The sequence below is a fragment of the Rhinoraja longicauda genome, chromosome 8 (genome assembly GCF_053455715.1).
Source record: "Rhinoraja longicauda isolate Sanriku21f chromosome 8, sRhiLon1.1, whole genome shotgun sequence".
NCBI classification, from domain to species: Eukaryota; Metazoa; Chordata; class Chondrichthyes; order Rajiformes; family Arhynchobatidae; genus Rhinoraja; species Rhinoraja longicauda.
In genome coordinates this window covers 23,977,283-23,990,797 of record NC_135960.1, presented here as the reverse complement: position 1 = coordinate 23,990,797, position 13,515 = coordinate 23,977,283, and the positions used below count along the sequence as shown (strand labels likewise).

General features: G+C 41.9%; 1 protein-coding gene across 3 annotated transcripts in view; it reads right to left on the bottom strand.

The window, feature by feature from the left end:
• The window catches only part of tmem163a (transmembrane protein 163a), a 181,479-nt gene extending 167,988 nt beyond the window's left edge, over nucleotides 1-13,491 (bottom strand). For 2 of the 3 annotated variants that reach the window (XM_078403422.1, XM_078403427.1), the window contains exon 1: nucleotides 13,160-13,491. The gene's annotated coding sequence lies outside the window, so the exon portion shown is untranslated. Of the gene's footprint in view, nucleotides 1-12,430; nucleotides 12,688-13,159 lie in introns of those variants that run through there. The other variant, XM_078403423.1, reaches the window with a different exon arrangement.
• Between the last annotated feature and the right edge of the window lie 24 nt (nucleotides 13,492-13,515).

The window sequence follows — 13,515 nt, the reverse complement described above, 5'->3', positions numbered from 1 at the left end:
TGAGGAGCGGCCTAGTGGTGGAGAGCCGGAGCTAATCACACTATCGGCAGAAGGAACTCCTGAAACAGCCATCATTCTTACAGCTATAAATGAAATGAGCAAGAAGATGGATGACCGATTTAATACCCTGGAGGTGTCCCTCCAAGTTACCCAAGCCACTCTGACTGAACATGGAGCACGGATATCTATGGTAGAAGATGCGAGCAGTGACCATGACACTCGACTAATTCAGTTGGAGCAGCAGTGGCTAAGGCTAGAATATGCTAACAAGGCCCTCCAGGATAAAGTTATTGATCTGGAGGCGCGCTCCAGACGCCAGAACATAAAAGTGGTCGGACTACCAGAAAAGATTGAAGGCGGCCGCCCCATGGAGTTCATTGGTAACTTTATTCGGGACTTGTTGGGGGCAGAACATTTCTCGATGCCCATAGAAGTTGATAGGGCGTATAGGCTGGGAGGACAACTGGCTAACGATCTCGCGCGCCCCAGAGTCATGATAGTTAAGATCCACAGCGGCCATCAGAAAGAGCGGATAATGCGACTGTCACAACAACAATACCCGCTGAACTACAATGGGAAGCAAATTCACATTTTTCCTGATCTCCCGGCAGAGATAATGAAACAACGTCGTCTTTTCGAGGTCACGAGGAAGAAGCTCAAAGAGGCAGGCCTGCGAACCGGATATATCTACCCTGCTCGCCTCCGGGTTACCCAGGGTATCGACACGTCGATATTTAGCACCCCGGAGGAGGCCAAACTATTCGCGGATAACCTGCCGCCCAGCCCGGTGACAACGGTGGGCTAATGTCGGCTAACAGACTAACACTGACTAGCTGGTCTCCAGACCAGCTGTTTCAGCCAATCTCAACGTGGGGGCATGGTCACCCTCTTGTCGAGTAAGCTTAAATCCTGATGATACAAGCTTTTGTCCAAGTGCACTGACTCTCCCATGTCTATCCATGTTTAAGCCGCAGGCCCGGAGTGGACGGCGGGCGTCGGCTAACATGCGAACGAGTTAACTCTGAGCCATGGACATGGTCATTCACACGAAAGGTAGACGTTGGACTCAATAGATTTAACTTTAACTTTGTTTAATGTGCTTAATTCGTTTCAGGAATAGGATGATTTTACAGGATGGGTTCCTGCTAATTTTTCAAAGGGAAACGTTTTTTTTGTTGAACAGATCCGTAATTGTTTGTTCATCGGATGGGATGCCGACTGAATTTGTAGTTAACTAGCTAGCGGTTTCACAATTTAGCCTTTAGCTAGCCTTTGGGCTTAACAGGCTAGATAGTTGAAGTAACCCCCGTTTACAGTATGTTAGGATATTTTCTCTCACTTTGTTTGGGAGAGTGGGGATGGGGGGAGGGAAAGTCCGAGTTTTGTGTGTGTTTTTGTGTTGGTGGTCTTCCTGTTTTTTTGTTTGAGGCAAATTATTATGTCGCTGCTTATGTAATACAATTTACACCTTCTGATGGTACCTGGGGATGATGATGTGCGTGGGAGGGTTACCATGGTGAGCTGGAATGTCCGCGGCATGGGCCACCCAATTAAACGAGCTAAGGTGTTTTCACATCTTAGGTCTTTATCTGCCGACCTTGTGTTCCTCCAAGAAACTCACATTAGAACATTGGGGCAGAGACAGTTGCGCTGCAGATGGGCAGATCAGATATTTCAATCCACATTTTCTAGCAAAGCCCGCGGGGTGGCAATTATGGTTAAGAAAAACATAGATTTCAGACATATTTCTACAGTAAGTGACCCGAATGGTCGATTTCTCATAGTAACTGGGTACCTTTACTCTGTTCATGTAACACTGCTTAACATTTATGGTCCGAATATTGATGATGCAGCTTTCTTTCGCAAAATCTTTGATAAGCTACCTGACCTTTCTAATACGAATGTGATTGTTGCAGGGGACCATAACACAATCCTTGACTGGCACCTGGATAGGTCATCAAATAAAATGTGTAGCCCTTCGAATGCATCCACGGTTTTGAAAAATCTCATCTCCTCCACCAATTTAGTTGACATTTGGAGGATACAGCATCCCACAGACAGAGAATACTCTTTTTTTTCTAAAATGCACAATTCATACTCTCGTATCGATTATTTTTTATTAGACTCGAAACTCATACCTAATGTAGTAAATACCAAATATCATAACATTTTGATCTCAGATCACGCTCCAACCTCAATTATCTTTGACTTTAAGCTGTCTAAACGATGTGCTAAATGGCGACTACGCCTTTCCTTGCTTAATGATGGAACTTTCTGTAAATACATGTCTGAAAAAATTACAGAATATTTGGAGACCAATGACACTTCTGATGTCTCGGACTCCACCTTGTGGGAAGCTTTCAAGGCAGTTATGAGGGGTCATATTATTTCGTATGAAGCGTCTTTAAAGAAATCCAGAGAGAGACGTCTACAAGAAATTGATTCGGAGCTTTCTCCAATGGAGACGTTGTATCGGAGCACAAACAACCCCCAAACGCTGCAAAATATGCTCAGTCTTAAATATGAGTATAACACGATTCTAACAAATCAAGTCAGTGACCAGCTACTGCGACTGAAACAGCGATATTTTGAATTAGGGGACAAACCGCATACATTGTTAGCCCGTCAGCTTAGAGGGCAACAAGCAAGTAGGGCCATACATATAATAAAATCAGGCAAGGGTGTTGCTTTAACCGATCCAAAATTAATAAATGAACGCTTTGAGGAGTATTATCAAGAGCTGTATAAATCCAAAGCTAACGGTGATATCAATGCATGGTTAAAAAAGTTGGACATACCAAAATTAGATAGTGCCTCTTGTGAGGCCTTAAACTCAGAACCCTCCTCTGTAGAAATCAAGGATGCAATTAGGTCGTTGCAAAACGGCAAGAGCCCTGGGCCAGACGGTTTTGGAGTCGAATTTTATAAGAAGTTTGCTGACCAGGTAACTCCGATTCTGCACAGGATGCTCTCCCACTCAATCGAGTTGAAAAAGCTCCCACCGTCATTGTACAATGCTAATATTTCTCTCTTATTGAAACAAGACAGGGATGAAACCAATCCCTCCTCATACCGACCAATTTCTATGCTTAATTTGGATTTCAAGATTTTTACTAAAATAATGGCGACTAGACTAAATAAGTGTATAGAATCCATTATCCATACGGATCAGACCGGGTTCATCCCCAATAGGTTCTCTTTCTTTAATGTTAGAAGAGTAATGAACATTATGTATCACAAATTCGATAGTTCTTCCAAACAAGCCATTCTGTGTTTAGACGCAGAAAAAGCTTTCGATCAGGTTGAGTGGGGATATTTACTCAGAGTGCTGGAAGAGTTTGGTCTTGGAGCCCCTTTTATTTCCTGGGTACGTCTTATATATGCTCATCCCACCGCTTCCATACTCACAAACCAGGATAGGTCACCCCCTTTTGCCCTTCAGAGGGGTACGCGACAGGGCTGCCCCCTCTCGCCGCTCCTCTTTGCGTTAGCCATTGAGCCGCTGGCAATCGGCATAAGAGGGCATGCGCTTATAAAACCGATAATACTGGGTGGGGTGGAACATAAGATTTCGCTTTATGCGGATGATATTGCCATCTTTGTATCTGACCCTGAACATTCTGTTCCTTACCTATTCCAGCTTATTAATTCCTTTGGCGAGGTCTCAGGTTACACTATAAACTGGCAGAAGAGTGAACTTATATCGATAACAGCAGAATTAGACCCTGTATTCTTAGCCAACATGCAGTTTAAAACAAATCCGGATAGTATAAAATATCTGGGCATTAAAATATCTAAAAACCCCAAGACCCTTTTTTAAATTAACTTTACGAAAGGTTGAACAAGCTACAGGAGAACATAGAGAAATGGAGAACGTTGCCTATTTCCTTGATTGGCCGCGTGAACGCAGTAAAGATGGTCTCCCTGCCGAGATTTCTGTATTTATTTCAGAATGTTCCTGTTTTTATCCCCAAATCCTACTTTAAGTTAATCGATTCTATCATTATGCCATTTATTTGGGGATATAAAGCACACAGGGTCTCAAAAGCTTATCTTCAAAAAACGAGGGAACATGGGGGACTGGGGTTACCGTGCTTTTTATATTACTATTGGGCGGCCAATGTTAGAGTCATGGTATACTGGCAGTATGCATATGAACGGGGAGTTGGATATGACCTGCCACCTTGGCTGGCGATTGAAAAAAGCTTAACCCCAAAAACTTCTCTCCCTGCTCTCCTTTTTTCATTACCCAGATCTCTCACCTCTCTTAGAGAGGATCACTTCACTCTGTCCAATGCTCAGAGAATATGGCACCAAATTAGGAAAGCTTGTGAGCTTCCGAATACGTCAATGCACGCCCCAATCTGGCATAACCACGCTTTCCCCCCATCATTTACAGACACAGCATTCAAAGAATGGAGCTGTAAAGGGATAGTTACAATAAAAGATCTTTACATAAATAGACACTTTGCATCATTTGATCAGCTACAATCCAAGTTCTCATTGCCCAAAACTCAATTCTTCAGGTACTTACAGCTGAGAAATTATGTTCGACAAAACAATTCGCTTTTTGAGTCCCTGCCCGAAGACGACTTGTTGTCCAAAATTTTGCTGGGTCCCCCGGAAGCAAAGAACCTAATCTCATCGTTTGTAGGTATCTTTTTAAACAAACTAGATAAATCTACTTTAAAAATAAAACAAACCTGGGAAGAAGACCTTAACATTGAAATTGATGACGATGTCTGGAAGGAAGTACTGAAAAGTATAAAATCCTGTTCTATTAATTCTAGGCTACAACTGATTCAATTCAAGGTTATACACAGATTACACTACTCTAAGGTTAAGCTGCATAAAATCTTTCCTGATCTCTCACCTTTGTGTAATAGATGCAAGACCGCTGAGGGTACACTCGCTCACCACTTTTGGACTTGTCCAAAACTTCACAACTTTTGGTGTCTTTTATTTCAATGGTACTCCACTGTTTTAAACGTCACTTTAACTCCGGACCCTGAAACTGCTCTATTCGGGTATTCCACAACGCTTGAGAAGCTAGACCATAATGCTCGCACAATCTTGGTTTATGCTATGGTAATTGCCAACAGATGTATTTTGAAACTATGGAAATCAGACTCTGCTCCTCAGTTTGAGACTTGGTTAAGAGAATTAATGGGCATATTACACGTAGAGAGGTTGAGATATGAATTGTCTGGCAACCCTCAAAAGTTCTTCAACATATGGAACCCAGTGCTGCAGCATATTAAGGACAAGTAAAACTATCCCCTCAATGCCACATGCTTTTGTACCTTATTTGAATCCAGCAGTGAAAATACTGAAATATTTGACTTGTGAAAATTACCTTGCCTCATGTTTTTGTGCTTTTGTCTTTTTTTGTTACATTGTAGTTATGTTTTTTTTAAATGTATTTTAATTTATTTATTTGTTTGTTTTTGTTTGTTTGTTTTCATGATTATGTAGGGAAGGGGAGGGATGGGGTTTACTGTTGTTGTTATATGCATTGTAATCAATTATAAAATAAAAAAAATTAAGAAAAAAAACAAAAAAAAACAACCAAATTGGATTATACTTGATGCTGTTGCGCTTGATTGTTGTTGGAAAGGCACTGATTCAGGCAGGTGGAGAACATTTTATCATGCTTAAAACTCAAAACAAAATTACTTAACCCCTCAGGCAGTCCCTGTGAAGAGAAAAAAACGATATTTAAGGTTTTCAACTTTAAGAAATCAAAACTGTCTTAAAGTTGTAGATAAACATAGAAACATAGGGGGAGGGTGGAAAGAACAAAGAGTATGCCTATGATGTGGCGAAGAGCAGGAAATACTGAATGGTGCATGTGATGTCAGGGCTGGTTAAGAGTGGGTGCTGAAGGCTTGGTAATTCCAGATGATCTGTCAGAGGAGATTTAAAATGGAAGAAGAATAAAAATTAAGCAGTAAGAAAACAAAATGTAAGAGAGTAGGAAATAGCACGAGTTAGAGCAAGAAATCTTCCTTGTGAAAAGAGTTGAGAATCAGAAGACATTTTTTTTCAAAAATAAACTATTCTTAATAAAAACACAAAATATAAACAGCTTAATAAATTCAATACATTGAATTTTGCTTGTGTTGTATCCACTAAAATTAGCACTTTTCTTTATACATAGCACTAATGCCACTCTTGTCATCCCTGAGGCAAAATCCCTTCCGTTGTTTGAGGGATGTCAGCCGCTCCATGTCTAACAATAAAAGGACCCCAAATTTTGATCCTCCCCCAGAGCCTTCATGTTGGCTGCTCCGATATTCAGTGCGTTCATCAGACAGTCCTCTTGCAGACTGGAATGCTTCCCCTGGTAACATTCTCTTACGGACATCTCGCTCTGCTGGAAACCAACAAATTTTCGGCAGACCAATAAAGGTCCTAACATTATTGGGTATAACACAAGCAATATTGATTGTTTGGCACACTAAGAATGTATCAAGTGCTTTGCAATGTTTTTGTTTTGTACATTTTACCGAATTGATGGCCTTCCAGCACACAGTCTCCGTGTGTATCCCTCGGAATGGCCAGAAATCAGAGTCCTCTGTTGTGGAGCGATCAGGATGAACCATGATGCATCTTTCTCCAGATACTCTTTGCAAATCCCCACACCGCGAAGAGGTGGATAACCATCTACCCTCCACAGCAGTTGTCCAGAGGGTAGCATGCATTGGGAATGAGACTGCAATGCCACAGGAAGGATCTGACAGGAAGGCGTCTCTCGCTAACAACCAAGTGATGAGGCCTAGTGATGAGATATTCTACAAAACAATCTGGGAAGTCCGCTCAGGGAACCACCCCACCAGAGCCTTGTCCCAGGATGCCTGCTTGACACTCTGCGATGACCACTGCCGAATGGGCTTGTGCTGAAAGGAGCTGGTCCGGAAGAACTTTTCCATGAAGAATAGGTAATGCGGCTATGTTCAACTGTGACACATTGCACAGGAATGGCGCCAGGCCCATCCTCCGCAATACCGGAGGCAGGTAGAACCTCAGCATTTAGTGACATTTGGTGACCATATATTTTGGTTTTGCACACATAACGGTGGCCATCAAGATTAGGGTGTTGTTGGATATGCTTTTGCCCTGGTTGCCTATGGATTTCCTCATCTCATTTCGCCTCCAGAAATCAACTACCTTATCAATACAAGGACCCATCAGTTATGAAAAAACCTGCACCTAAATACCCCATCCCATCCTTTGATGATGTAGTTCGGTCATCGTTCTTTGTACTTGTATTTGTCTATTCCAGCAAGTATCCTCATGAGGTTGCTTTTGATCTTCTCTCTCAAACTCCTACCTCGAATGAGTCAGTTTCGTATGCTCTGGAAGCGCTCTAATCAGCAGTGGAAACCCACACATTAAGTCAAATTGTTTGTCACTGACCTCAGTAAATGATCCAGTAATTTCTCCACGAGATAAATCTAGACTCTCATGCCATGACTTTGCAATGCATTAGTTATCTGCATTTTACACCGATAACGAAAGGTTTTTAGGAGGGAGTAGGGAAAAAAAATGCAGATGCTGGTTTAAATCAAAGGTAGACACAAAATGCTGGAGTAACTCAGCAGGTCAGGCAGCATCTCGGGAGAGAAGGAATGGGTGACGTTTCGGGTCGAGACCCTTTTTCAAAGTGAAGAAGGGTCTCGACCCACAAAAGGTTTTTAAGTCATTTTCAAAACAGACACCAAATTCTTGGATTTAATTATTTCCATTCAAAATATGCTATTTTGCACCAATCTATTTTGTACTAAAGTTTAATTAAACAGCAAGTTTCAAAGTAAATCTATTGGCAAATATATATATAAATATTGGGAGGTACATATTAATGTACCGAGAATATAATATCAATAAATATAAACATATAATTTTATTCTTGGCGTAGAATTATTCATGATTTGCACGAGTGTGCACAAATTACTCCAACATCATTCAAATCTATCTTGCCAAGTTTGTGGAGCTACAGGAGCGTAATCCCTGACACCTTTGAATAGAACTATTACCGATGTGTATCAGCGTTAATGCAAAAAATGTAAACAACATTTTCAAATGCGAGTTGGAGAGGGCCATTGCCTGCTAACCCCATGCCACATATCACCCATGACTGATTTTCTTCAAGATCCTGTGGCATGTAGTCAATGACTACCTCATTTGTTAGTTGTGAACGGAAGTGTACATTTCATTCATCAGCAAATAGCCCCAAACCTGACCTTACAATGGGAAAAAGACCATAGATGGACCTGCTAAATACGTTTGGGGCCTGGACATTTCCACGAGGAACTCACACGCGATGTCTATGGTTTAGTGTGCGAACAAATTACTCCAATCGTGGAGAGTTGGTGCATTGATTTTCAAAGACTAAAATTTCCGTGTCCTTGGATATAGCTGATCAGGACAGGAAAATCTATCAACCTTTATATATCTTAGGATATCCAGCACCTCCTTGACCGTAATATAGACTGGCCTCAGGACATCTACAGTGCATTCAGAAAGTATTCAGACCCCTTCACCTTTTCCACATTTTGCTATGCTACTGCCTTATTTTAAAATCGATTTTTTTAAAATCATCAATCTACACACAATACACCATAATAAAAAAGCAAAAACAGGTGTTTAGAAATTTTTGCAAAGTAATTAAAAATAAATAACTGAAATATCACATTTACATAGTATTCAGACTCTTTACTCAGTAATTTGTTGAGGCATCTTTGGCAGCGATTACAGCCTCAAGTCTTTTTGGGTATGATGCCAAAAGATTGGCATACCTGTATTTGGGTAATTTCTCCCACTCTTCTCTGCAGATCCTCTCAAGCTCTGTCAGGTTAGATGGGGAGCATCGATGCACAGCTATTTTCAGATCCCTCCAGAAATGTTCGATCGGGTTACTCAAGGACATTCAGACTTGTCACGAAGCCACTCCTGCTTTGTCTTGGCTGTATGCTTAGGGTCGTTGTCCTGTTGGAAGATGAACCTCCGCCTCAGTCTGAAGTCCAGAACGCTCTGGAGCAGGTTTTCATCAAGGATCTCGCTGTACTTTGCTCTGTTCATTTTTCCCTCGATCCTGACTTGTCTCCCAGTTCCTGCCGCTGAAAAACATCCCCAAAGCATGATGCTGCCACCACCATGCTTCACCGTAGATATGGTATTGGCCAGGTGATGAGCGGTGCCGCTTGGCATTCAGGCCAAAGAGTTCAATCTTGGTTTCAGCAGACCAGAGGAATCTTGTTTCTCATGGTCTGAGAGTCCTTTAGGTGCCTTTTGGCAAACTCCAAGCGGGCTGTCATGTGTCTTTTACTGAGGAGTGGCTTCCGTCTGGCCACTCTACCATAAAGACGTGATTGGTGGAGTGCTGCAGATATAGTTATCCTTCTGGGAAGGTTCTCGCATCTTCACAGAGTAACTCTGGAGCTCTGTCAGAGTGACCATCGGGTTCTTGGTCACCTCCCTGACCAAGGCCCTTCGCCCCCGATTGCTCTGTTTGGCCGTGCGGCCAGTTCTATGAAGAGTCCTGGTGGTTCCAAAGTTCTTCCATTTAAGAATGACAGAGGCCACTGTGCTCTTCGGGACCTGCAATGCTGCAAAAATTGTTTTATACCCTTCCCCAGATCTGTGTCTCGACACAATCCTGTCTCAGAGGTCTACGGACAATTCCTTCGTCTTCATGGGTTGGTTTTTGCACCGACATGCACTGTCAACTGTGGGACCTTATATAGACAGGTGTATGCCTTTCCAAATCATGTCCAGTCAATTTAATTTAGCACTGGTGGACTCCAATCAAGTTGTAGAAACATCTCAAGGATATTCAATGGAAACAGGATGAACATAAGCTCAATTTTGAGTGTCATAGCAAAGGGTCTGAATACTTATGTAAATGTGATATTTCAGTTATTTATTTTTAAATACTTTGCAAAAATTTCTAAACACCTGTTTTCACTTTTTTTATTATGGAGTATTGTGTGTAGATTGATGATTAAAAAAATGAATTGAATCCATTTTAAAATAAGGCTGTAACATAGCAAAATGTGGAAAAAGTGAAGGGGTCTGAATACTTTCTGAATGCATTGTATATACTAAAACCCTTGTTTGTTTGTTCCTGAACTACAGCCAAAACGGTACACAACAGTGCAACACCTAGTCACCGTTGTCCCTTTGGTGCTAATGAAGAAATGTCATTGAAATCGTTGTTATATTTTTAGTTATTCACATTTTTAAGTTTAAAATATCTCTCCTAGGGGGGAGGAGGAGGATAAGGGGGGGTTGAGGGGGATGGAGTGGGGGGAAGGAGAGAGGGAAGGGGAGGGTAAGGGGGGCGGAGGGGGATGGAGTGGGGGGGGGGGGGAGGAGGAGGAGAGGGTGCTGCACCAATGCAGGAGAGGTTTGGACCCAACAGGTCCACTTAGTCTAGTCTCAATTAATTTTCCCAACTTTACACTTGATCCCAGCTTCATATACCTGACCCACGCCTCCTACCTTTTCCTGACCAGTGCCTCAATTCCTTTGGTCTTCCAGGATTCCTTACTCCTATTCTATCTCCATGATACATCTCCCAGACCTCTGTCCTCTGCCCTCCTTGGAGGCTGCGACTGACTCCAGCCCATTAGGTTTTCACCATTCCAGTCCCCGACCTTACCCTCTCCAATACTAAATGGTCTGTACTCAAAGGAGGTCTTACCTTTCTATTCCTATGTCCACACCTCTGAGGGCTCTGAGCCAGCCATGATGTTGAGCTCTTCTTCTGTCACCTCCGCATCCGGGCCCACCTGCTATTTAACCTTTTGCCCAACTCCCTATATTCACACTACAGGATCTCATCCCTTTCCCTTCCTATGTCATTTGTGCCAATACACACAGAGACCTGGTTGTTCACCCACCCCCTTGAGATTATTCTGCAGCCCCTCCCAAATATCCTGGACCCTGGCACCAGGAAGGCAATGCACCATCCTGAATTCTAGATTAGTTTAGTGATACAGCATTTAACAGGCCATTCGGTCCACTGAGGTCACGCTAACTAACGATCAGCTATTCATTCTGGTTCTATGTTATCTCACTATCTTGTCCACTCCCTACACATTGGGGGCAATTTTGCAAAAGCCTAATTTTACAAATTAACCTACAAAACCACAAGCCTTTGCGATGTGGGAGGAAATCAGAGCACCCGGAAGAAACCCATGTGGTCACCGGGAGAACGTGCAAACTCCACAGGCAACATCCAAGGCCAAGATCGAACTTGCTGCCATAAAATCTCCTGTCTCTCCCAACTCTGATGTTACTATAGTCCTGGCCTGGTGCGACAGACCTGATTGTTGCTGTTACTCTTTCTGAGTGATCAACCCCCCCCACCCCCACCCCCACTGAAGGAAAGTCTAACTAGGCCATAGGATAAGATGCCAAAGATTTTCAAGAATGCACCTGCTGTCAAAATATATTCTTCCACTCATTCTTGATGCCCAAGATCTTCTATGTACTGCCTGCACAAGGAGCTTGGTAAAACATTGTCACACAAGTATAACTTCTACAGAGTGCACATAAACACATTCATTGAAGGGAATGGACATAAGGGATTCCTGCACTCTCTGCTTACTTACTTCCCCAGTGATCACCCATCTACTTTCTGCCTGCATCTTTGATGTGCCCACCTCATTATAACTCCAATCTAAGATGCTTTCATTCTCCAAGATGATCCCATGGTCATTATGTTGCAGCACCAGTTTTCGCACGTGGTTAGTTAGGAGCTGCACCTGGACAACACAGTTGCAGTCCTCAGAGACACTGACTTCCCACATCCTGCAGGGGGGGAGCATACCAATGCTTTAACTGTCAGACCAACTGCACGAAGAGTTACACACAATTTTTTTTAACCTTATTCTGCTGTCACCCTCCCACCAGCCTGCTTATCGGAGCCTCATCCTCAAAACTTATCCTCAAAAAAGCACTTGCAACCCAAAGCACAGAAGCTCCATTAGTACCAGTTTTCCTTTTATACATCACTAGGAGCAGTCACCTCAGACACTAACTGGTTTTAAAAAAAACCTCAGGCACTGCTCCTCCTCTCCCTGTTGCTCACTTACAAGTGAACAGAATTCCGTTATTGTACTTTAATATTCTTTTACACTTCACAGATTGTGCACGACAATCTTGCACCATTCTGCTGTTTTGCACTCGTTATATTTATCAATACAATAGTTTACTCTGTAGGCTTCATGTGAATAAGGAATTTCATTGCACCCTTGTGTATATGACAATAATCTAATCTAATTTAATCATTTCTGGTTACTGCTGTCTTCTCACCTGCTCAACAACAAGTCCTTGGCTGGGGAAGGAGAGAGGAAGCAAAGGGAGGAAGAATGCAGGTGAGGTTTGGAAAAAAAAGGAGATAGAAGAGAGATCAATTACTTACTTGTGCCAAGCCAAAGCATCGTAAAAAGAGAGAGGTAAAATGAGACAAAAAGGGATATCCTCTGACATTCTAGGATGTCCATCACCTGGAATTGTAACACGTGGGCTGCAAGGGTCTCTGTGATTGTCAGCTTTATCCTGTAAATGTAGTCATATCCCACTTCAGATAATTGAGCACATTGTTATTTTCAGATTTTTTCCATGGACAGGGATTCTTTTAAATTAGGAAAATATTGAAACATATGAAATGAATAAATTGCTACAAACTAATGTAAAATTAAAAAAAACAAATATACATATGTAATTAAAACAAAATAACCATTTAAAAAATAAAAATTGATTACAAAGTATGTATAAAAATAAGCACCAAACGTGCAGTAAATTGAGATGTTTTGCGTCTAATATTGCAGTATCTTTTGCCCTCTCTCGACCTTTTCATTTCTAACTGCGGCTATCTGCACCGTCACTGCAGTGTTTGTTACCTCCCATGTTCCTGTTTACTAACGTAGACGTGGAGGTGGAGCTTTAAACGATCACCCTTTATTGCAGCAAACTCAATTAAGAGCAATATCAGATCCAGGATTACATGAAACAGTATACCAAATTGTACACTTATTGCATCTACACATAAACACTTTTTTTGTAAACCAGTTCCTTGATTGTACACATAAACAGTACTGACATAAAGGATGTTGTATTATAATTACAATGGACAAACTGCCCTATTTACCTTTAGTCGCACGAAGAAACGTATGATTGAATTATCAGCCACGGACGGTATCCTTCTCAAAGTAACTGATTTGCATCTTGAATTATTGTAGTCTGTTGCATATTTTAATTTTTTTTTAAGTAGCTATTGACATTGAAAGGCAAATGTATATTTTAATCCAACGGCAGGTCATGAAACTGAAAGATTAACCGCTTAATTCATTCTTCGTCCGCGGCCTGGTTACAGTTCTGGACTGAGCATCTGCAGTTCCTTCTCACACGTTTGAACATTTTATTTTGAATTCGTTTGTTCCTTGTCGCTTTAAAACTTTTGACTACAAATCCCATGATGCTGCCTCAAAGCGGTCTTCCAGTGAT